Genomic DNA, 24,042 nt, shown 5'->3' with positions numbered 1-24,042 from the left:
CCAAAATCAGATTTGGACTGACAGTGTGAACAAGAACTAATACAACTCTATCTGCACTGGCTGTCTGTGAGATGCTTGATACTCAATTTTGAAAATCAGCTTCTGCTTTAGTTAAATTCGAGGTTTCAAAACTTTGAGTAGCATGTTGGATACTGAAATTAGGTCGTTTTATAGTTGAAATACAATTAAATACAAACAGTTGTAAAGCAGGATAAAACCTTGTATGTGGTGCATTCACTTCATGTTTTTAGAGATTAAAAGCTTAAACAAGAATCTCTAGTTTAAATTTTTCCTGTTACTTTTACTTTTTTAATACTCAAGTAAAATTTTAATGTGGTACTTTTTACTTTTACTCAAGTATGATTCTGGCCAGATACTTTTACTTTTAATTGAGTAAAATTTACACTCAGTACTTGTACTTTCACTTGAGTAACATTTTTGAGTACTTTTTACACCTCTGTTAATTAGTTTGCCGATGTATGTGTGATATAATGTGTGTGGCTTTCCTCGGCTTCGTTTGCCATGTCGTTCTTCGGGTGCATATAACACATATTTGTTAATTTGGTCATTTGGGTCTCTTCTGAGTGAGTGGCCAACGAAACGTAGCTGTCTTTGTTGGATTTGAAGAATAAGCTGGTTCTTTTCAACTGTTTCGTATACAGCTTGGTTACTTATTCGATCTATTTTCTTGATGTCGAGCATAATTCTGTAGCAACTGGTGGCAAAGCTGTTGAGTGAGTTTTGCATTTTTTGGTTGATGATCCAGCTTTCACAGCCGTACAGGAGGACGGAGATGCACGCTGCTTCAAAGATGTTTAGTTTGAGTTTGATTGGAAGAGTTTTTGATAGAAATACATCCTTCATTTTCCAGAATGCTCCCCACGCTTGTCCTTTTTGTGCTCTGATATCTGTTTCGCTCGACGCGATGTAAGAGCCAAGATACTTGAAGTCTTTTGTCCACTCGATTTTTTGTCCGTTGAGTTCAATGAATTGATGTAAGGTGATCGGCATCCCTGGCCCAGCAAGCCAATGGAGAATTAAACATTTACACAAACACCATTACCATCTTCACTTTTAAACCACTTTTAATTTTAAGACTTTATTTCTGTTATACATCTACAACAGTTCTTACTGAGAACAAACAGGTGTTTACTAGACTTTACAAGCATTTTCTTTAAAGTCACCATTATTGTGATCACTGTTTTCATTAGTTGGGCTCTTGACTTGGTTTACAGTCTGGTTGCTATAACTGTGTCTTTATGATGCATGTTTGTTATGGCAAAGAAAACCAAGAGATGATAGACTCTTGTGAGGTTGGATGTCTGATTATTGATCAGTAGTTTGTCTTACCAGCCTTATGAAGCTTAATCATAAAAATTAGTAGTTCTTAGGAATGTTTATGAATAAGTATTTACATATTTGAATCAGTATCATTACATGAATTATTAGTATAACAGTAATCTGATAGCTTGACAGAGTTGCCTACAAATGTATTTTTGCAAACTTGAAACCAGTCCTCAGCTGACACTCACAGACATCAAGAATCAGCCTACGATTCTCAACTAGGGTGACAAAAGAAAATGGAAAAACAGTTCATCGGCCTAATGAGTTTTGTACTATGCTGATACCCAGCATGCATTGCAGCATGAAGCTTTTCATTTGATAGTCACCATTGTTGAGATTCATAGCCTGATTCTTGATCTCTCTGTGTGTAGTTTGCACGTGTTTTTTAATTTCATTTAATTCCAATGTTTTTAACATTCCTCTGGCTACCTCAACACTCAGTTTCTGTCACATTATTAGACTACTATAAGGGTTTGCCACCCATCTAATCACTTATGAGCTTCTGTATAAATCAGTAAATTACTTTTGACTCATGAGACTTACACCATAACGGTCATTAGTCAGTGATAATACTTTATTTATACTTTTTTGCCATATTCAATGTCTTTCAAATCACATTGATAAGCATGAATAAATATAACACCAAACGGCAAACCCAAGGATCAAGAGGCCTACTAAAGTAAACACTGATCACGAGAATGGTAACTATTATTTAGGGATTAGACTATTAGACTAGAGCTGTCCAAACTCAAAACAACTAGCACTGACATATTTTAAAATACATCAGTGCCCTTTGTTTCGCCTGAAAATGCACAAGTAATGTTTTTAGTTAGGCATGTTTGTTCAAACTTGTTATATTTCCTAATTAAACTATTCCTGGTTTAAGATAATACCTGTTTAGGAAACCACACTGTATGATTTATTTCTCAGTAAGAGCTAATGTACATATAAAATAAAATCTAACTGGTTTGTAATAAGTGAAGATGGTAATGGTGTTTGTGGAGTTGTTTGATGATCTTCTTGTGAGATCTTAGAAAATCTGAGTAAGTCTGAGTCTCATCTAAGTCTGTAAGTTGAGTTTCTGCTTGTTTTCTCTTTTATTCGGTTCTTGTTCATCTTTTATTCAGTGATTGTGTTTGTTAACAGCAGCTGTTCATCATTAATCACTCAATCATCACTTCATTATCTCATTAACTTCAACATTGGGTCTGTTTCTTTTACTCTTTGTAGTGTGGACACATTAAGCAGTGTTCTTTTGACACCAAAGATTTTTAAAGGGTTAAATGTGTAAGATATAAAAACACAGAATGCTAATGTTTTTTAACAGTCCGAAGGAGACCGTAAAAAAACATTATCTTGCTGGCAACCAAGCTGCCAGTTGATTACTGTTATTTAACAGAATGTGCTGTTAAAAAACAGAAAACTTAACAGTCAAATTTGCATACAGAAATATGTTAATTTCACACAGACATTAGAGAAAAGTCCTTGTATTTTGTTTTTTAAATTATGTTAACTTAAAAACTGTTCAGGGGATTTACACAAGATGTTAATGTGAGAGATCTCTTAGTGTTTAATGTTTTGTTTTGTTAGGATTTGACTCAGTTTTTGGGTTACCATTGTGCTGAAGAGTAGTGTGGATGTTTAGGTCAAGGATGGGCAGTAAATCATTGATGTTATGCTGCCTGTTGTTTTATTTTAAAGCAGTAACTGTGTAGTTTGCTCATGGTGAACTACATGAGATTTGTGTGAAAGTTTAAATGTTTGCAGTTCAATTTTAGAAGTAATATTTGTTTTCAGTGGACTCAAATTAATTAAGTTCACAATACTAATACCACCATGTAAATATATATATTTATAAACTTGAATGGACCAGGCAATTGGTTTCCTAAATGAAATGAGTTTCTTTCAGGGCATTATAACATTAACATACTGTTAAAATAGATGAGCTGTAAATTAACGGAAGTAGAACTGTATTTTAACAGAGGCAGAACCGTAAAATAACATTATCTTGCTGGCAACCAAGCTGCCAGTTGATTACTGTTATTTAACGGCACAATTTTTTAGAGTGTTTAAGTAATTTTACGGCGTGATTTTGAATGATGACTATTTACCGTAAATAAGGGCTCCCCCTCCCTACAAAAGCCAATTTAACCACTGCAGACAGGAGAAATATGAACTTGCAAAGGAGAGCTGGAAGGTGGGGCAAAGCGCCAAAGCGGCGAGGACGAGAGCCGTAATATAATGTCCTGAGCACCAGCGGGAAACTATGGGCAAAGACTAAAAGACAGAGAAAACAAGAGAAAATAACAACGACTAGAATCAGCGAGTACAAGAGTACAAAAACTGCTACGTTCAAAGACAAGACTAGAGGTCGGCACAAGCTGCATGTGAAACATACAATGGATTGACAAAGACAGAGGAACGAGAGGGGAATAAATAGGAAACCTAATGAGGATAAGGAGAGACAGGTGAGGAGAGAATCCCGCGAGCGGGAAATTAAGGAAAATATGCTAAAGGTGTGAATGTGAGAAAGCAGTGTGTGGGAATACCGGAACAGGGAAACACGGGGATGAGGTGAGTGACACAGACAATGAGCAAATGGCGAGCTGTCAAAACATACCCCCACGAGCCCGACAAACACACAAGACACACAGACAAGCACCAACTGAAAGACTGAGGTTGTGACATTATTTTAAAGTTTATTTTAGGTATACTTTATCTGTTAAAGTTATCATTATAATAATGCACTGACAGCATATTTATAAAATACATTATTTAGCATCCTTTAGAAACAGTATATTTTAAGTAAATTTTGAAAGTATATGTAGTGTACAAATGTATATTATCTTTATGGAGAATCTTTAGTGTTAGTAAACAAGTAGGTTATTAATTTTGTGCTGCAGGTATACTTGCAAGTATTCTTTTACTATACTTTTAGTTAACTAGTAGTGTACTAGTCATACTAAAAGTGTACATGCAATTGTTCTGTTAGTGTACTCTTAGTAAACAAGTAAGTTACTAATTGTGTGCTGCAGGTATACTTGCAAGTATTCTTTTACTATGCTTTTAGTTAACTAGTAGTTTACTACTCAACTTTTCTTTAAGTGAACTTAACGTCAAACTAAAAATATATATATATTGCTCTTAACGTACATTACAATGTTCCTGTGTATTAATTTTTATACTTGACATATACCAAACAAAATAATAAATAAAAAAATTATACTTCTACAGTGGGACACTGTAGAAACTGTGAGTAAAAAGGAATGGAATAATTTACAAATCTCATAAACTTATATTTTATTGACAATAGAATATAGATAACATATCAAATTTAGAAAGTGAGACATTTTGAAATGTCATGCCAAATATTGGCTCATTTTGGATTTCATGAGAGCTACACATTCCAAAATAGTTGGGACAGGTAGCAATAAGAGTATATTTATATATTTAAATATACATATATATTATATATATTTAAAAGTTAAATGTACATATAAGGATAGACTAAAGGACCAATTTGCAACTTAATTGGCAAAATGATTGGGTATAAAAAGTGTGGCAGTGTCTCTCAGAAGTCAAGGTGGTCAGAGAATCACCAATTCCCCCAATGCTGCAGCGAAAAATAGTTTTCAGAGTTTCTCAGAGAAAAATTGCAAAGAGATTGAAGTTATCATCATCTACAGTGCATAATATCATTCAAAGGTTTAGAGAATCTGGAACAATCTCTGTGCGTAAAGGGGCAAGGCCGGAAAACCATACTGGATGCATGTGATCTTCGGGCTCTTAGACGCAGAGGTGTAAAAAGTACTCAAAAATTTTACTCAAGTGAAAGTACAAGTACTGAGCGTAAATTTTACTCGATTAAAAGTAAAAGTATCTGGCCAGAATTATACTTGAGTAAAAGTAAAAAAGTACCACATTATACTTGAGTATTAAAAAAGTGAAAGTAACCGGAAGAAGGAAAACGAGAGATTCATGTTTAAGCTTTCTCTAAAAACATGAAGTGAATGAACCACATACAAGGTTTTATCCTTTACAACTGTTTGTATTTAATTGTATTTCATTATCAAACTATAAGACTACTACATCATTTTCAACATGATCTCACAAAGTTCAGTGGTATTGTCACAGAATTTTTTGCTCATTTATCCGTGTCATTGTCACGGATCTCCGCATTTTTCAGTGTCTGTATATGGACTTTCTTTTACGTGTCAGTTTCACGTATTGATTACTCAATTGTTTTTCCTATTTTTAAACCATTTTTCACGTGGGTTTGGGGTTAGATTTGGGCTTTGGGGTTAGATTTGGGCTTTGGGTTAGGATGTCACTTTAACTATTGGTTTATACTATTTTTTCCATACTTTTAAACAATTGTCGCCTGGAGTTAGGGTTAGGAGTTGGGTTTGGATGTCATTTTATGTAACAGAAAGTCATTCTAACCCCAAACCCACGGGAAAATGGTAAGAAAATAGGAAAAACAATTGAGTAACCAATACGTGAAACTGACACGGAAAAGAAAGTCTGTGGTACAGACACAGAAAAATGCGGAGATCCGTGACAATGACAATGAATTTTAGTATGCAACATGCTACTCAAAATTGTAAAACCTCGAACTTAACTTAAATTTCAAGCTCTATCCAGCTTCTCACAGGAAGCCGATGCAGGATAAGATGTATTAGACCTTGTTCACACTGTCACTCCAAATCCGATTTTGATGCATATCCCATAGGAATCCAATCACATTTAGAACGGTGAACGGCTAAAAACCACATGAAATCTGTTTTTCTAATCCGTTTCAGGCTACATCCAGAAGTGGTTTGAAATCCATTTCAGTCTTACCATCCTGTTCGCATTTGTGTAGCTTTTCGGTTACGTCATGCTGTCACGTCACATAAAACACGTCAGACGTCGAGGCAGATTGTCATGCCAGCGTGACGTCATTGCCATAAAAACAGTGCAGATAATCCGGAAAACAGCTACAGGATGCACAGATCAGATCTGAACAGTTGTGAAACACAATGTGGACAGTGAGTCTGTCAAATTAGATATGCACCAAAATTTGGACTGACAGTGTGAACAAGGTATAAGTCTTGATAGAGAGGCTGCAAACAGCAGGAAACGTGTCACACTTCATGTGTTGTCGGTTTCAAAGAAGCAAATCTTCATCATTAGATGAACTGTTGGCCAATTCCTCAGTGTGGTCCAAAGGCTCCAGAATAAATAACATTTCAATTAAACTGACCATCAGCGCAATTCAATTGGTTTGACAGAGCAAGCAAAAATAGATCTTTAAAATAGAAGTACTTTTTGACTGTAAATAAAATTGTAAGGAGTAAAAAGTACTTTTTTTCTCTAAAAAATGTAATTAAGTAAAAGTACTGATTTTTTATTGTACTCAAGTAAAGTAAAAATCCCAAAAAATAATACTTAAGTACAGTAATCAAGTAAAATTACTCAAGTACTTTACACCTCTGCTTAGACGGCACTGCATCACATACAGGAATGCTACTGTAATGGAAATCACAACATGGGCTCAGGAATACTTCCAGAAAACACTGTCAGTGAACACAATCCACTGTGTCATTCGTCGTTGCCAGCTAAAACACTATAGGTCAAAAAAGAAGCCATATTTATACATGATCCAGAAGCACAGGCGTTTTCCCTGGGCAAGGCTCATTTAAAATGTACTGTGGCAAAGTGGAAAACTGTTCTGTGGTCCAACGAATCAAAATTTGAAGTTCTTTTTGGAAAACTGGGAGACCATTTCATCCAGACTAAAGAGGACAAGGACAACCCAAGTTGTTATTAGCGCTCAGTTCAGAAGCCTGCATCTCTGATGGTATGGGGTTGCATAAGTGCGTGTGGCATGGGCAGCTTACACATCTGGAAAGGCACCATCAATGCTGAAAGGTTTATCGAAGTTCTGTAACCACATATGCTCCCATTCAGACGTTGTCTCTTTCGGGGAAGACAGGACAATGCCAGACCACATACTGCATCAATTACAACATCATGGCTGCGTAGAAGAAGGATCCGGGTACTGAAATGGCCAGCCTGCAGTCCAGATCTTTTATCCATAGAAAACATTTGGTACATCATAAAGAGGAAGATGCGACAAAGAACACCTAAGACAGTGGAGCAACTAGAAGCATGTATTAGACAAGAATGGGACAACATTCCTATTCGTAAACATTGGTCCTCCTCCAGCTGTTCCTTATATGTACATTTAACTTTTCCGGCCTCTTATTGCTACCTGTCCCAACAATGTCAGACAATGTAATTTGCTCTGGTCCCCTCCCTGCCTACCGGGGGGATGAAACTTACAGTAGATTAGTGTCTCTTCAAGGCTGGATGTCAAAGTGGTGCCCTTGGCATAACGTAGGGTTTATAGATAATTGGAAGCATTTCTGGGGAAGACCTGACTTGCTAAAGAGAGATGGCCTCCATCTGTCTACGGAAGGAAGTGCTTTCCCTTTCAGTCGGTCACTACGACGTCACGTAGTGACCGACGAATTGGGAACTCGCTTAGAGAGACCAATCTGCTTCGTACTCTACTAAAACGCCAATGAACTTGGCATTGAGATATTTGCATAATGCTGGCGCCGCCCCATCAGGTGCGTATATAAGCCACAGGTGCAAATATGGAAATTAGCTTTTTCGCTTCGAAAGCCGGCATTATCTGCTACTGAGAAGCTACTCTCTGCTCTTCTGGGAACGGTTGCTGAAGTTGATTGACAAGCAGTACTGACACAGCGGACGCTCGCAGTATTCCACTGCTCTGCATCTTTTTTGTTTTGAGTTTAGTGTGTGCGTTGCCTCTCCCTGTGCGCATCATCAGCTGAGCACCTAAGAGTGATTTCCCTAAAGAGTGATACGTGAGAGCTCTGTGTCTTTTTAAAGACAGCCACTCTCTCGTATATTCGGAGATCAGCGTCCTTTTCAGGATAACTTTTCCTCCGTGCGATCTTGGATGCGAGAAGTACAGGGATTCCAGTGACGGTCACGAGCGCTGTCTTCGTGCTATGGCATCGAGCACTCCGAGGCTGCGTTCGTGGAGAGCTTTTGCTCTCTCTGTGAGAGCATAACCCTCTTGGATTGCGGAGACGACTGTCGTTTCTACGGGAACGGCGTCCGCGCCTTTGCAGTGCTGAACGCCGCCATGGTGCGGCTGTCAAGCGCTCGCAGGACGCTCTTCGCATCACTACGCTGAGTAGGACGGAGGATGCGTCCTTCACCTACCGGCCTTCTTATCCTCAGCCGGTTGAGGCTCCGGTGGAGACTGCAGAGTCGTGTTCTGCGATTTCTGCCGAATCCATTGGACCTCCTTCTGGTCCCGTCACTTCTACAGCATCAGAGGGGTGCCCATTTTTTCCCTCCTAGGCGGAGTCGTCCCGGAGATGGCGGCCGTGCCCGCTCGAGCGGCGGAAACGGTAGAGTTGGAGGGGTTAATTCCTCTCCGCCCGAACCGTCCCGCCCACATGATTGGTTCTTCGGAGCTGCCCGGGCCTCTACGGTCCTCACCTCCTGTGCCTGCCTTTCCCGACGGCACGAAGAGCTGACGTGATTTGCGGCCGTCTCGGCCGTTCAGCTTCACCCCTCATCTCCCTCACTAATGGAGCCGCTAAGGGGGGATCCCTTCAGTTGAGCGGGGGGTTGCGATGCAGCTGCGTTCCTGGAGGGACCACCCAACCCTTCCCTCCCGTGTTTGTATAGACAGTCGTCCGGTTACGGGCGCTGCCCATCAGGCATGCAGAGACGCGGCTTCAGCCCTGCACGCATTAACGTACTGCAGGTTCACCAAACGAAGGCTTTAGAGATATACGAGGGAAGCCGCGACCTTCAGTCGTGCGATGTCCACCACAGTGTTCAAGATCACCACCTTTGGCTATGTCTGGCTTATATGACGGAACAACTTCATGAATGCTCCTGTCTCACAGACCGGCCTCTTCGGCGAGCCCGGGGAGTCGTACAGCTCCGCTGCGCAGACTGAGGCGATCTCCTAGGTCGTGCCCCGGCGGATGAGAGCTGCCCTGGTCCACCAACGCCGGCTCCTCAGTCTGCCTCTCGCCGTCGGCGTCCTGCGGCGGCCACCTCCGTTCACCTCCTCGGACCCCATCTCGGCAGCGCAGGGGAACCGGTCGTCAGCAGCTCGCCCCGCCCGCTTAGCCGCTTCCCGTGAAATTCGGGAGTTTAAGTGGCCAGAGACGGGCGACCCGGAGTGGCAGAGGATCACTCTTCAGGAGACAGTGATTCGCTCCTTCCCCCGGTAGAGGGTCGGGTGGAAAATCCTTGGTTTGCATATGTTCCACCGGCTGTCCAGCCGGTACCCACTTAACCACACATAAGAGTGCATTCCTCTTTCCTCTCCAGGTCTCCGGAGGATCGAGAGAGCCGTGAGCGTACACCTGCTCACCCTACCTCTCCTCTATCGCCAGCGGGTGTCCTGAGGAGTCCGAGCTCTCCGCAGAGAAGACCAGACGACCGTCACCCTCAGCGGGCTCAGGTCAGTGTCTCACACACACATACTGTAGATGTTTATGCTGTTACAGCAGTCGCACCGGCAGTGTCACCTGTCTCGCTTCGCTGCCCCACCGCGGGTACTTCGGTAGTGTCGTTAATTCTCCTCGTACGGTCCCGGGATGCTTCGCTTCAGTTCCCAGCCCGTCTCGTTGGGTTTTACGCACTATCCGCCTCGGTTACGTAATACTATTACCGCCACTCCCCCAAATTCTCGGGCATTCGTTTCACTATAGTGAAAGCGTCCGATGCACATGTACTGCGTGCAAAAGTTGATGTCCTGCTGGCGAAGGACGTTTCGAGCCGGTCCCTCTTACCGAGAATGATGATAGGGTTTTTCCAGCCTTTATCTCATAGTACCCAAAATACGCGGTGGGTTACGACCGATTTATTTACACACCGGCTCTACAAATGTGATCCTTTAGGATGATACGCCGAGGCTCGTATTTCAATATTCAGATCGGTTTGCAGCATAGACCTGTAGACGTGTACTTCATGTGTCCATCTCCCCTCGCCTTAGACCGTTTTTCGCTCAGCGTTCATGGAGTGGACATACTAATACTAAGTACACCATTCGAGCTGTCTCTCTCTCCGCGTGTCTCCATGAAAGTGCTAGTCATGGCATTAAAATCTCAGAGAGAGAGAGAGAGCGTTGTTCGCATTCTGCTTATATTTACGTCAACTATAATGGCTCGTTCTCGGCAGACGTGCGCAAACACAGAGATTTAATGCTTCAGCATCTCGCTCGTTTAAGTCATCAGGTCAGCTGGGAAAAGAGCAACTTTGCCCCGTGCAGAGGATCCTTTTCTCAGTATGGAAATAGACTCGATCGATTTATTGGCGTGTTTTACAAGAGCGCGCAACCAGTCAGTTCTGACTTGCCTCGGTTTAATTCGAGGGAAGGACGCGGTCCCTCTGAAACAATTTCAAAAGCTCCTGGACATATGACAGCATGCTGCGGCTGTGACACTGCTCGAGCTGCTTCATATGAGACCGCTTCAGCATTGGTTTTCAATCGAGTCTCGAGGAGAGCGTGGCGCAACGGCATACACTGTGTAACCATTACACCTGCGTGTCATTTCAATTTTACCCCGTGGCAGACCCAGCATTTCTGATAGCAAGATATGCCCCTGAGTCGGGTCTCCTGGCATTATGTAGCACATACAATGCCCCCAGCACGGGATGAGCAGCCACGTATGACGGGCTTGCAGTCTCAGGGGTGTGCATAGCACCCCAACTGCCGCGAGCGGTGCGCTGTATATCTGTGACTTGTACGCTCCGCTATGGAGATGCGAGGGAAGGATGTATTAGCCGACACCGACAACATTGCGACTGTTTCGTTATTTACCGTTAAGGCGGTTTTTGCGCTCTCGTCACCTGTCGCATCTCGCTCGTCATCTCCTCCTTTGGAGTCAGAAGCATCTGAGGTCCCTTCGTGCCATTTACATCCCGGGTTCGCTCAATACAGCGGCAGACGCGCTTTCCCGAGCTGCGCGCCCCGGTGAATGGCGACTCCACCCCCAGACGGTCCAGCTAATTTGGAAGAAGTTCGGTCGTGCGCAGATTATATCTGTTTGCGTCGCCGGACGATACCCACTGTCGCCTGTTTTATTCACTAACCGAGGGCAGCCTCGGCGTGGATGCGCTGACACACAGCTGACCGCGGGGGATGCGCAAATACGCATTCACTCCAGTGAGCTTGAGGCAGGACGAGGAGAGCCCGACCTGTGCAATTTCCATGTATGGTCGTTGAGCGCGCGCAAGGTTTAGGTGATTTATCGCAAGCGGTATCTAACACCATCGACGCGGTGCGAGCACCGTCCACAAGACGGGCTTACGCACTTAAATGAAACCCTTTTTCATCACCTGGTGCTCTTCGCAACGCGAGGACCCCAGAGAATGCTTAACATTGTGCTTTTATATATCTTCAACATAGGTTAGATGGTAGGCTGTCACCCTACACCATTAAAGTTGATATCGCCGCTATTTCTGCTCATCACTCGCTTATTAACGGCAGATCAGTTGGCAGCATGATTTGGTTATTAGATTTTAAGAGGCGCTCGCAGGCTAAACCCCTCGCGCCCTCCCTCTATTCCTCCTGAGACCTGTCCATGGTGCTGAAGCCCTACTACAGGTTCCGCGTTCGAGCCTTTGCAGTCTGCGAGTCTGAAGTTTTTGTCAATGAAAGCTCTGACCCTGCTAGCATTGGTCTCCGTGAAGAGAGTAAGGAATTTACATGCATTCTCTGTTGACGATTCGTGCCTTCAGTTTGGTCCTGCTGTCTCACTGAGACCCAGACCAGGCTACGTGCCCAAAGTTCCCACCACTCCCTTCAGAGATAAGGTGGTGAGCTTGCAAGCGCTGCTCCCCGGAGGAGGGCAGACCCAACCATGGCTTTATTATGCCCCGTACGAGCGTTACGCATCTACGTGGATCGCACACAAAGCCTCAGGACCTCAGACCAGCTCTTGTTTGTTATGGTGGCCAGCAGAGAGGGAAAGCTGTCACTAAGCAGAGGATGTCTCATTGGACAGTTGATACTTCGCCCTTGCTTATAATCTGCAGGGCATTCCTTGTCCATTTAATTTGAGAGCTCACTCTACTAGAAGTGTTGCCTCATTTTGGGCATTCGCTCGTGGTTCCTCGCTAACAGACATCTGCAGAGCTGCTGGTTGGGCGACACCTAATACGTTCATTAGATTTTACAGTGTTCGTGTCGAGCCTGTCTCCTCTCGTGTTCTTTCCTCGTTAGGGGAAGCACAGAGAACAGGCTCGCAGGTCGGCTTGCAGCCTCCGACTGCTGCTCCAAACTGAGCTCAGTATGGAAGGCCATCAAGGCAAAAACGCGTAATAATTTGTTTTGCCTTCCTCCGCTGCCTTGGCAGCCTGATGTTGCGGAGCATCCGCTGCCAGCCTCTCACTAGCTGCATCCTCGCGAACCCGTGTTTGGCTCGGGCATCCACATTGCGTCCCACCGGGTTCCTTTGTGAGTATTTTTCCGTGGGGTTAATCCTACTAGCCCACGTTTCCCTCAGCAGAGCACTGCTTTGCTTACACAGCCACGGCTGTCATTTATACCTCAACTACGGTTGACTTTCGCCCACCAATAGCCCTTAACGGGGCGGTGGCTTCCGCAGCGTCCCTATACCGCTCAGATAGGGCGCTTCCCAGTCGCTGGCACTACTGTGGGGTTAAAGGAACATCTAGTGCCTGGCCTTCTGCCTTAAAACCTAATTCTCCTTATCCTTAAGTGGAACCGGAGGGCTTTACGCAGACACTGGAAGAGGTCAGCCCTCAGTGGCGTTTTGGTAGGGATTCCCAATTCGTCGGTCACAACGTGACGTCGTAGTGACCGACTGAAAGGGAACGTCTCGGTTACGTATGTAACCCTCGTTCCCTGAAGGAAGGGAACGGAGACGTCACGTCCCGTCGCCACAGGGCTGCTCCCTGCTGTTTATCGGCCGGTCACACTTTTCGGCTTTCTCAGCGAAATGAAGCTAATTTCCATATTTGCACCTGTGGCTTATATACGCACCTGGCGGGGCGGCGCCAGCATTATGCAAATATCTCAATGCCAAGTTCATTGGCGTTTTAGTAGAGTACGAAGCAGATTGGTCTCTCTAAGCGAGTTCCCAATTCGTCGGTCACGACGTGACGTCTCCGTTCCCTTCCTTCAGGGAACGAGGGTTACATACGTAACCGAGACGTTTCTCTCTAGAAATCTGACCAATAGTCTTACTTTTGATATTGTCTGACTATCCAGGGCCCAGGTCAGGAAACAGACAGATCGGCTTACCCATCAGTCTGTTAGCTGCCTTGACATGTCAAGATCACATATATCCCAGCACATAGAGCCTTTTTTTACCAGAGTACCAACACATCTCGACTGTGTCAGTTCCTCGAACAAATAAATACAGAGCACCGTTTACCTTGTTTCGTACAAATCCTTTTAACATAAAATTAGAACACAATACATTAACAGATGAAACTTAAATGTTAAAATTCGGCTTTCTTAACATTAGATCGCTTACCAATAAAGAATCTATTATCAATGAAATAATTACTGACCAAAACTTAGATGTTTAACAGAGACCTGGCTTAAAGCAGACGATTACATCAGTTTAAACGAATCAACCCCTTACGAAACAAAAATATATTGCAGTATATTGGAAAATATCATGCAGTATATTAGGCAACATATATGGGATTTAATATTTATATTTTCCAATACATTGAAATATATGCATAGACCATACATGTATATATGATACAAAATATATTGCAATCAAGACCAAAATGGACACTTTTTTTCATGTAATAGTTTGTCTTAATCTGCTTTAATATATTGCAATATAAGCATACACCATACATGTATATATATTACAAAATATATTGCAATCAAGACCAAAAAGGCACTATATTTTTTACACTATATTTTTTACATGTAATAGTTTGTCTTTATATGTATGTGTGTATGTATGTGTATATACACTCTTAGAAAGGATGTGTTAATTTTTTACACATCTTTGTGCGTTAAGCTTTTAACACATTATGTGTAATTTTAACACATAATGTGTCATTTTGTGTTGATTTTGTGTTAAAAGTAACACAAAATGTGTTGTTTAAATAATAACACAGTGATGGGTGAATTCTGGGACAACGCATTTAGTGTGCCGTCCCACAATCAACACTAATGTGTTGTTTTTAACATGTTTTTAATATATATATATATATATATATATATATATATATATATATATATATATATATATATATATATATATATATATATATATATATATATATATATATATATATATATATAGGCTTCAGAGCACGTAGCTCGCATGTAGGAAGCTGAGATTCAGGCACGAAGAGAGGACAGGATGCATAACAGACACCAGCAACAAGGAGGCTGATAGATAGGTCCTGACCTATGATCCTGACCCACACTCCTAATCAGTAGGTGGCTGTAATGCACCTAAAAGTTGTTTGCCAACTGCCAGTAAATCCCAAGAAGAAGAAGACGGAGGCTGATGTCAGCAGGCTACCCAACCCAAGGAAACTTCAAGCATTACAAGGTAAATAGTTTCCAGAGCTGGTGCTTTCCAGTTTTTATTGCATCTCTGCTAGGAAAGATTTTTGTGAACAAAGAGGGGCAACAGGAGTAGGAAGAGTAATCCTTGTTGTTCTGCTCCACAGATACTGTCTTACAACAGTTTCCTACGGTCAAGAAAGCTGATGTCAGAAAATCCATCAACAGTATAATCTGCGAGCTAAGACACCAGGTGAAGAGCCAAGGCATGGTTATATAAGTCGTTTAAATCAGTGAAGAACCAAGATAGACTCCTAACCAGGATAACGGACTGTTCCTTTGGCAATTTATTTCTTTGCTTTTCCACGGTTCCCAAAACGACTTGAAAGTTTGTTAATTATTTATTTATTCATTATTGTCTGTGCATTTTGTTCATAGATATTGTCTTTATATTGTATAACGGCACTGCTGAAAGTTTGAAATGGACATTGGTAATTTGAGTTGCTTTAATTAATTTTTTGTATATTTTTTGTTTAATGGCACTCTTTTAAAATGTAATTTATGTAAATGCAATGCAACACATTTCTGTAATGTAATGTTAAGCCAATAACATTTCCTTTGACTGACCATATGCAAAACCATTTGTGGTTTTAATAGGCCTATGTAGCTCTGTACCTCAAATTGGGTTTAGTATCTGTGCCTGATTAAAAGAAAATAAAGGTGGCTTTTGATAGATTACCCATCAGTCTGTGTTAATATGTTGTGTAAATGTTTGTATATTCCAGGTTGCATATTTAAGTATTTATATATTTGATGTTTCATGTACATACACTGTATATATCCCCATATATGTTCATACATTGTATGTGCATGTTCTCATATATATACACATATTGTTCATACATTTACAATAAATATGTACATATATTTCCATCTAATTTTACATATATTTAAAATCTATTCCACAATATATCGAACACATATCTACGTATATACTTCCATATAGTTATACATATATTTGAAATATATTTGACCATATAGTAAACATACATGTGTCACTATATCTGTACATATATTGTTAATGTCACGCCTCCTGGGGGATTGGTTGTGTGGGTGTTTGTGTTTGTTTGTGTTACCTCTGTGGTGAAGGATCCTCACGTGCGCACTGGCCCCTCCCTCTCCTTCCCTGATTTGTTTCCAGCCGTGTCTTGTTCCCTCTTGTCTATTTATACCTTTCTGTTTCGTCTTCCATCACGCGCTCGTTGTTAGATCTCTGTCTCGCCGGCCGTCCAAGTGTTTCTACCGCTATGGTTAACTTCTCCTCTCTGCTCTCGCCATAGGTTCAGTCTGCCCGTTTGGATTACTGTCTCTGTTTCGGGATCCTAATCCTGTGTTCGGGTTTCTGCTATATGGTTCCCGATTGTGTTTGTCTCCTACCTTTTGGACTAACTGGATGCTTTGCCTTTAAGCGTACGCCAGTTTGTTTCCTGTGACTCTGTGTCTGCGAGGAGGATTATTGTGTGGCTTGGTGTTGTTCACGGACGGCTTGAGACAACAGTGACGTTCGTCCTAGTGTATTCTATTATCCTGTCTACATCCAGTGTTATCTACTACTCTTCATTAAACTACTTGCATTGAGACTCCGACTCTGAGTATTTCCTAACAGTTAATACATGTTCCCATATCTGCACATATATTTCACATATTTCCCAATCTAATTTTACATATATTTAAAATGTATTCCACAACAGATCAAACACATATCTACATATATTTCATGTATTTTACATATAGTTTTACATATATTTGAAATATATTCTACCATATAGTAAACATACATGTGACCCTATATCTGTACATATATTTTTAATACATTTTGGCATATAAATCGAAATACTATATTGCGGATATTTATAAATATAAAATTGCATATATTTTTTAATTATTATATATTATATATTATATATAACACATATATTATATTTAATGTACAATATATTGAAAGTGACAATAATTTGTATATTTTGCAATATACTGCAATATATTACACATATATAATTCAATTCAATTCAATTTTATTTATATAGCGCTTTTCACAATTGGTGATTGTTTCAAAGCAGCTTTACATTAATAGAAGCAGTGGAAAGCACAGAAAAACGACAGATAGCACAACATAATACACGATAGCACAAGCAGCTAAATTTGCTGCGGCTATGAATCAACATTATAAGCGTGCGTATTGCTAATGTAATGTAAAGAAGAGGGTGCTAAGTTAAGCCCAAGAAGGCTGCCTCCCCGGGTTGAAAAACCCCCTAGGAGAAAAAAAACCCAGGCTTAGCCAGGGAAGTAAAAAAAAGTCTTAGGAGGGAAAAACCCTTGGGAGATATATTTATATATACATTGAGCGATTAAGGAGATTAGGCGGAGGTTAAGCGGGTTCTGCCGGTGGTCGTTGGTCAGGCATCAGCTGGGCATCACGTTGAAGGTCAGCCGGTGGATCAGAGGTGTGCCGACTATCACATTTACCGGAACTGGGTCTGTTTGTCTCATTGTCCTCGGGGTCGAGGACAAGACATAAAGAAAGAAAAACAAAACCCTATTAGCGTAGGGGCCATTCATATGTATACACATGTACATATACACAAACATATATATATATAGGTATATATAGGTATTGAAGATAAAACGTCACCCCAGTGACAGACTCTGCACAGTTTGGTTTAGGGAGAACGAGAAAAATGCACGGGACGGCGAATGTTTTTGGAGATGGATGCAGTGACACCCTTTTAAGGAATGAAGTCCCGCCCCCGACTAGTGGGCTTAACACCACAAATCTATACCCACCGAGCTTCATTGAAATCCGGACGAGCAAGGGAGTAAAGAGGAGACGGGGACGAGACTGCGCCAGCCATCTCCCTGATGCCTGTCTAGGCTTCACAGTACTCCCCTACTCGACTCAGAAACCTCAGGAGGAGGGCCGAGCGAGTGATAACATAATGTCATACATAACTTTCAATCACTCCTCTGCGCTTGGCAATTAATGGCCCGATTCTGGGTTTTATTGGTCTAGTTTTGAAGTTTTGGCCTTGTATTGTGGTATGTATATGCACAGAGTAGCGTTTCTTTTCCTTATATGTAGCTTTTTCTATTTTATACGTGACTTTTGTATTTGAAACTTTATGCCCGGCTCATGGTTTGCTGCACGTATGTAAACGAGTAAGGAAAGATTAAACATATTTCCTAAGAATATTCAATTCAATTCAATTTTATTTATATAGCGCTTTTCACAATTTGGTAATTGTATCAAAGCAGCTTTACATAATAGATGTAGTGAAAAGCACAGAAAATCGACAGATAGCATAACATAATACACGATAGCACAAGCAGCTAAATTTGCTGCGGCTATAAATCAACATTATAAGCAAACGTATTACTAATGTAACGTATAGAAGTTAAGCCCAAAAAGGCTGCCTCCCCGGGTTGAAAAACCCCCTAGGAGAAAAAAAACCCGGAATTTTTTCCGGGGAAGTAAAAAAAAGTCCTAGGAGGAAAAAACCCTTGGGAGATATATATATATACACATTGAAACGGAAGGAGATTAAGCGGAGATTAAGCGGGTTCTGCCGGTGGTCTTTGGTCAGGCATCAGCTGGACATCACGTTGAAGAACAGCCAGTAGATCAGAGGTGTGCCGACTTTCACATTTACCGGAACTGGATCTGTTTGTCTTATTGTCCTCGTGATCGAGGACGAGACAGGGAGAGAGAAACAAAATCTTATTAGCGTAGGGGCCGTTCACATAAAAAGCAAGTGTCACACAGTAATGTGGTTTTAGTCAGCTCGGTTCCGGGCAGGCTAACTATTGCTGGTTAAGTGTATTACATATAGTTGATGATTTTAGAAACAGAACTCGTTTGACTAAGGCCAGAGGCCCCACTGCCGTCGTATTTACCATGCTTTGAAGGGTTGACGAAAATGAGGATTTAGTTTATTTATTTATTAGGTTGTACAAGCTATCTATTGTGAGATGAGTACCATTATTAAAACAAATTATGCAAATGCCTTGTTAAAGAGAATAGTTTTAAGTCTAGATTTAAGGGTATCTACTGTGTCTGATTCTCTGACAACGGTTGGTAAATCATTCCAGAGCTTAGGGGCTAAGTAGGAAAAGGATCTTTCACCTTTAGACACTTTTGATATTTTAGGGATAACTAAGAGACCAGAATTTTGCGAACGCAGTGCACGTGATAGATTGTATTCTGATAGTAATTCTCTAAGATATGAGGGTGCTAGGCCATTTAAGGCTTTGGAGGTGATAAGTGATATTTTAAATTGTATGCGATAATTAACTGGTAGCCAGTGTAAAGATGCCAGAACTGGACTTATGTGTCATACTTCTTAGATCGAGTAAGCACTCTTGCAGAAGCTTTTCATGCAAAAGTGCCCAACTCTGCCTAAAATGCCTTCAGGAGCATTCTGATGATGAGAAATGTCGTTTAAAGGCATTTCCAGCTTAGAAAAGCTTTTTTCAAAGAGATTTCAACATTTCAAGTTGGATTGTGACTTTTCATGCAAAAGTGCCCAATTCGGCCTAAAATGCCTTCAGGAGCATTTTTCAAAGAGATTTCAACATTTCAAGTTGGATTGTGACTTTTCATGCAAAAGTGCCCAATTCTGCCTAAAATGCCTTCAGGAGCATTCTGATGATGAGAAATGTCGTTTAAAGGCATTTCCAGCTTAGAAAAGCATTTTTCAAAGAGATTTCAACATTTCAAGTTGGATTGTGACTTTTCATGCAAAAGTGCCCAATTCGGCCTAAAATGCCTTCAGGAGCATTTTTCAAAGAGATTTCAACATTTCAAGTTGGATTGTGACTTTTCATGCAAAAGTGCCCAATTCTGCCTAAAATGCCTTCAGGAGCATTCTTATGATGAGAAATGTTGTTTAAAGTCATTTCCAGCTCAGAAAAGCATTTTTCAAAGAGATTTCAACATTTCAAGTTGGATTGTGACATTTCATGCAAAAGTGCCCAATTCTACCTAAAATGCCTTCAGGAGCATTCTTATGATAAGAAATGTCGTTTAAAGGCATTTCCAGCTTAGAAAAGCATTTTTCAAAGAGATTTCAACATTTCAAGTTGGATTGTGACTTTTCATGAAAAAGTGCCCAATTCTGCCTAAAATGCTTTCAGGAGCATTCTTATGATGAGAAATGTCGTTTAAAGGCATTTCCAGCTCAGAAAAGCATTTTTCAAAGAGATTTCAACATTTCAAGTTGGATTGTGACTTTTCATGCAAAAGTGCCCAATTCGGCCTAAAATGCCTTCAGGAGCATTTTTATGATGAGAAATGTCGTTTAAAGGCATTTCCAGCTCAGAAAAGCATTTTTCAAAGAGATTTCAACATTTCAGGTTGGATTGTGACTTTTCATGCAAAAGTGCCCAATTCTGCCTAAAATGCCTTCAGGAGCATTCGTATGATGAGAAATGTCGTTTAAAGGCATTTCCAGCTCAGAAAAGCATTTTTCAAAGCGATTTCAACATTTCAGGTTGGATTGTGACTTTTCATGCAAAAGTGCCCCATTCGGCCTAAAATGCCTTCAGGAGCATTCTTATGATGAGAAATGTCGTTTAAAGGCATTTCCAGCTCAGAAAAGCATTTTTCAAAGAGATTTCAACATTTCAAGTTGGATTGTGACTTTTCATGCAAAAGTGCCCAATTCTGCCTAAAATGCCTTCAGGAGCATTCTTATGATGAGAAATGTCGTTTAAAGGCATTTCCAGCTCAGAAAAGCATTTTTCAAAGAAATTTCAACATTTCAGGTTGGATTGTGACTTTTCATGCAAAAGTGCCCAATTCGGCCTAAAATGCCTTCAGGAGCATTCTTATGATGAGAAATGTCGTTTAAAGGCATTTCCAGCTCAGAAAAGCATTTTTCAAAGCGATTTCAACATTTCAGGTTGGATTGTGACTTTTCATGCAAAAGTGCCCAATTCGGCCTAAAATGCCTTCAGGAGCATTCTTATGATGAGAAATGTCGTTTAAAGGTATTTCCAGCTCAGAAAAGCATTTTTCAAAGCGATTTCAACATTTCAGGGTGGATTGTGACTTTTCATGCAAAAGTGCCCAATTCGGCCTAAAATGCCTTCAGGAGCATTCTTATGATGAGAAATGTCGTTTAAATGTCATGGTTCTGCCATCTTGTCCTTTTGTTTAATCTAGTCTTGTGGCAGAATCATGACAGACCCATGTTTTGTGTGGGTTCACGTGGTCTTAGTATTGATTTACTGGACCACGTGTTCCCAGTGTCTTGTCTCTTTTACCCCGCTCCCTTGTCATCCTCCTCATTATTGTTTAATTCCTGTCACCTGTTGCCCTCATTAGTTGTCCTCTATTTAAGATCCTTGTGTTTGTTGTCCTGTGCTTGTGCATTGTTTCCAGATACCTGTGAGTACGCTGTCTCAGTTAGTCTAGTCAAATAGTGTTTATTGTCAAGTTCATTGTGTAGTGTCACCCTGTTTAGTGTTAAGTGTAGATGTAGTCAAGTCTTGTTTAGTGTTCACTTCCTCTGTTTAGTATCTTGTTTATATTGTTTTGCCCCCTCGTGGGTTTTGTTTTCTGTTTTAGTTATCAATAAATATCCTTAGTTAACCCCTTGTTGTCTGCATTTGGGTTCATCCCTTCACACCCTACCACCATCATAACATTAAAGGCATTTCCAGCTCAGAAAAGCATTTTTCAAAGCGATGTCAACATTTCAGCTTGGATTGTGACTTTTCATGCAAAAGTGCCCAATTCGGCCTAAAATGCCTTCAAGAGCATTCTTATGATGAGAAATGTAGTTTAAAGGCATTTCCAGCTCAGAAAAGCATTTTTCAAAGCGATTTCAACATTTCAGGGTGGATTGTGACTTTTCATGCAAAAGTGCCCAATTCGGCCTAAAATGCCTTCAGGAGCATTCTTATGATGAGAAATGTCGTTTAAAGGCATTTCCAGCTCAGAAAAGCATTTTTCAAAGCGATTTCAACATTTCAGGTTGGATTGTGACTTTTCATGCAAAAGTGCCCAATTCGGCCTAAAATGCCTTCAGGAGCATTCTTATGATGAGAAATGTCGTTTAAAGGTATTTCCAGCTCAGAAAAGCATTTTTCAAAGCGATTTCAACATTTCAGGGTGGATTGTGACTTTTCATGCAAAAGTGCCCAATTCGGCCTAAAATGCCTTCAGGAGCATTCTTATGATGAGAAATGTCGTTTAAAGGCATTTCCAGCTCAGAAAAGCATTTTTCAAAGCGATGTCAACATTTCAGCTTGGATTGTGACTTTTCATGCAAAAGTGCCCAATTCGGCCTAAAATGCCTTCAAGAGCATTCTTATGATGAGAAATGTAGTTTAAAGGCATTTCCAGCTCAGAAAAGCATTTTTCAAAGCGATTTCAACATTTCAGGTTGGATTGTGACTTTTCATGCAAACGTGCCCAAATCGGCCTAAAATGCCTTCAGGAGCATTCTTATGATGAGAAATGTCGTTTAAAGGCATTTCCAGCTCAGAAAAGCATTTTTCAAAGCGATTTCAACATTTCAGGGTGGATTGTGACTTTTCATGCAAAAGTGCCCAATTCGGCCTAAAATGCCTCCAGGAGCATTCTTATGATGAGAAATGTCGTTTAAAGGCATTTCCAGCTCAGAAAAGCATTTTTCAACCGATTTCAACATTTCAGGTTGGATTATGACTTTTCATGCAAAAGTGCCCAATTCTACCTAAAATGCCTTCAGGAGCATTCTTATGATGAGAAATGTCGTTTAAAGGCATTTCCAGCTCAGAAAAGCATTTTTCAAAGCGATGTCAACATTTCAGCTTGGATTGTGACTTTTCATGCAAAAGTGCCCAATTCGGCCTAAAATGCCTTCAAGAGCATTCTTATGATGAGAAATGTAGTTTAAAGGCATTTCCAGCTCAGAAAAGCATTTTTCAAAGCGATTTCAACATTTCAGGTTGGATTGTGACTTTTCATGCAAACGTGCCCAAATCGGCCTAAAATGCCTTCAGGAGCATTCTTATGATGAGAAATGTCGTTTAAAGGCATTTCCAGCTCACAAAAGCATTTTTCAAAGCGATTTCAACATTTCAGGGTGGATTGTGACTTTTCATGCAAAAGTGCCCAATTCGGCCTAAAATGACTTCAGGAGCATTCTTATGATGAGAAATGTCGTTTAAAGGCATTTCCAGCTCAGAAAAGCATTTTTCAAAGCGATTTCAACATTTCAGGTTGGATTGTGACTTTTCATGCAAAAGTGCCCAATTCTGCCTAAAATGCCTTCAGGAGCATTCTTATGATGAGAAATGTCGTTTAAAGGCATTTACAGCTCAGAAAAGCATTTTTCAAAGCGATTTCAACATTTCAGGGTGGATTGTGACTTTTCATGCAAAAGTGCCCAATTCGGCCTAAAATGCCTTCAGGAGCATTCTTATGATGAGAAATGTAGGCATTTCCAGCTCAGAAAAGCATTTTTCAAAGCGATTTCAACATTTCAGGTTGGATTGTGACTTTTCATGCAAAAGTGCCCAATTCGGCCTAAAATGCCTTCAGGAGCATTCTTATGATCAGAATTATCGTTTAAAGGCATTTCCAGCTCAGAAAAGCATTTTTCAAAGCGATTTCAACATTTCAGGGTGGATTGTGACTTTTCATGCAAAAGTGCCCAAATCGGCCTAAAATGCCTTCAGGAGCATTCTTATGATGAGAAATGTCGTTTAAAGGCATTTCCAGCTCAGAAAAGCATTTTTCAAAGCGATTTCAACATTTCAGGTTGGATTGTGACTTTTATGCAAAAGTGCCCAATTCGGCCTAAAATGCCTTCAGGAGCATTCTTATGATGAGAAATGTCGTTTAAAGGCATTTCCAGCTCAGAAAAGCATTTTTCAAACAGATTTCAACATTTCAGGTTGGATTGTGACTTTTCATGCAAAGTGCCCAATTTGGCCTAAAATGCCTTCAGGAGCATTCTTATGATGAGAAATGTTGTTTAAAGGCATTTCCAGCTCAGAAAAGCATTTTTCAAAGCGATTTTAACATTTCAGGGTGGATTGTGACTTTTCATGCAAAAGTGCCCAATTCGGCCTAAAATGCCTTCAGGAGCATTCTT

The sequence above is a fragment of the Paramisgurnus dabryanus genome, chromosome 4, assembly GCF_030506205.2.
Source record: "Paramisgurnus dabryanus chromosome 4, PD_genome_1.1, whole genome shotgun sequence".
Lineage (NCBI taxonomy): Eukaryota > Metazoa > Chordata > Actinopteri > Cypriniformes > Cobitidae > Paramisgurnus > Paramisgurnus dabryanus.
This window is presented reverse-complemented; position numbering follows the sequence as displayed.